Source organism: Fundulus heteroclitus, unplaced genomic scaffold (genome assembly GCF_011125445.2).
Source record: "Fundulus heteroclitus isolate FHET01 unplaced genomic scaffold, MU-UCD_Fhet_4.1 scaffold_656, whole genome shotgun sequence".
Taxonomy (NCBI): Eukaryota; Metazoa; Chordata; class Actinopteri; order Cyprinodontiformes; family Fundulidae; genus Fundulus; species Fundulus heteroclitus.
The window spans coordinates 6,688-8,749 of NW_023397095.1; the positions used below are offsets into that span (position 1 = coordinate 6,688).

The 2,062-nt window shown below is 38.0% G+C and overlaps 1 long non-coding RNA gene across 1 annotated transcript; it reads right to left on the reverse strand.

Annotated features, from left to right (window-relative positions):
• Positions 1 to 678: 678 nt before the first annotated feature.
• On the reverse strand, positions 679 to 1,862 carry LOC110367205. The gene is made up of 3 exons (XR_002427306.2): positions 1,771 to 1,862; positions 1,621 to 1,669; positions 679 to 1,512 (listed from the first exon to the last, which is right to left on the reverse strand). It is a non-coding gene; the product is annotated as an uncharacterized LOC110367205 (long non-coding RNA).
• Between the last annotated feature and the right edge of the window lie 200 nt (positions 1,863 to 2,062).

Here is a 2,062-nt window from a genome sequence, read left to right on the forward strand (position 1 = left end):
TTTTCACCCATAAGGTGATATATTCTTGTGCCTGGGCAGAAGTATTAGGGTTTAGTTTAATGCTTAATTACTCCTAGACGGAGTTTGTTTTAACTGCTGGATATTTCAGATATATGTGCATGCATTTTGTAAGTGATTTTGGCTGTGTTTTGGTTTGTGGTTCTTATAAGTGGCTCCGCTGAGAGCCGATTTCTCCATCTTTTCCCTTTCTCTTTTCAGTTCAATCTCTTTATGCACCCCTCTTCTAGTTCTCGCATTTTCTTTGAATTCCTCATTCAGCACTACCTCCCTAGTCAACACACCCTACTAGCTGTGCACTAAAGACATCATTTGGACCTCCTCCTCGTGCATCACGCAAGGTCGTAGGTTGTGTGTCATCAAAGTCGCCATCTTGGGAAGGTGCAGCGTAGCTAAGCTGTTAGCTAGCTTGTTGGAAAAGAGTAAAGCATCCATCCAGTTTCTCAGAGCTGTTTTGTCTTTCAATGCTGCTACGTCAAGTGCCGACGTCTTGTATGTGATGTTTAAACAACTGAGTTGAACTAAGATTTGCTACCTCTCATTTTAATCCATTTTTGGCTTGTTTATTTTCATCTAATTTTGCATGTTTATTTTAGTAGTGAGTAGAGTTTCCTAGGTTGTTGAATTAGAATAATTACTGTAACAGGGAATTGCTTTTGGTTCAATAAATAACGTGTGGAATAATAATGTTTGAATGTTTGTTTATTTTAATCCAGAGTTGCATGGCTTTTCAGAATACAGAGTTACCTCTTTTTAGGTTAACACCTGAGATTAATACAGAGACATTATCATTGGTTGGTGGTAAATGGAGTAAGGATTAAACTCTAATTGCAGTTATAATTGAGTTATCAACGCTTGCTGGATAAACCTCACCTCAAATATTTTAAAGAACCTAAGAGAAGGTAAAAACTGATAAGACCCTCAGGGAAATCCTGCTCTTGGCCAAAATTAGCCAAAAGTCCCAGTATTGAATTTGAGAATTACTATTACCAAGTATTTTAAGGATCTTTGGTGCCATGCAGATCCTGGTTCTCCTTATATCAAAGCAAAAAGATTGCATAAAATGTAGGTCTTGGTGTGTGTCTGAAGCAGACAGTTTCCATTCTTTATCATAAAACAATATTGATCAACATAATGCAACATCACTGTATAAATGTCATAACACAGGAAATCAAAAAGGGTCATGTAAGTGAGTGGAACAGAGCAGTTGAAAAACACAGTAACACAATATGAAAAAAGCCAGTATGTTAAGAACGCTATTCAGAGCACATGGCAGACGTGAATCTAATCACGCATATGTCGTTGGCTCAGGGTTCTCAGGTGTCTGTTCTCTGTTTCAGAATAAAATATCATAGTTCTCGGGCTTCTTCTTCCCAAACTTCGTAAGTCCTTTTTTTGTTCCTCCACTTGCAGGAGACAATTGAGCTGAATGGCAATGAGTGTTCAGTTCTGGCTCGGGCATTGAGATGGTCGGCAGACATGAGGCTTTGTTGTCTGTTCGAAAACAGAAACAAATGTGTAATTAGTGTTCTTATCAAGCTCCCATTCATGTGTCATTTATTAACAGTCATGTTTTTGGACTGTGGGAGGAAGCCGGAGTACCCGTAGAGAACATTCTCCTTTGTGGTGATTGACTCACTGTCTGCCTGCACTAATTTACCCAAAAAAAAACACAATGAAAGATGGTGATCAGAAATTCAAACCATCATGGTATAAAGGTTTTTGTTTCCTCCCTAATGTAATTATTCCTACCTGATGTCATCACTTGTCTCTTCTATCTTCTATCATGTCTGTCTCCTTCACACCTTGTCTGTGGCATTCTCAACTGAGTGATATGGTCAAAAAAAATAGAAAAGTTGTAAAAAATGCAGATCTTAATACAGTTTTTAAACATAATGTTTTAACATTATTGCTTGGGATTAAGCTGTTCCCTCACTTCCACCTAATATTAGACCAACCTTTCCCCTGTCTGACCTGATTCTTCCTCTGTCATCTTCTCTTCTTTCTCTCTATCCTCACAGCTGAATACTAAGTGAAATTTTAA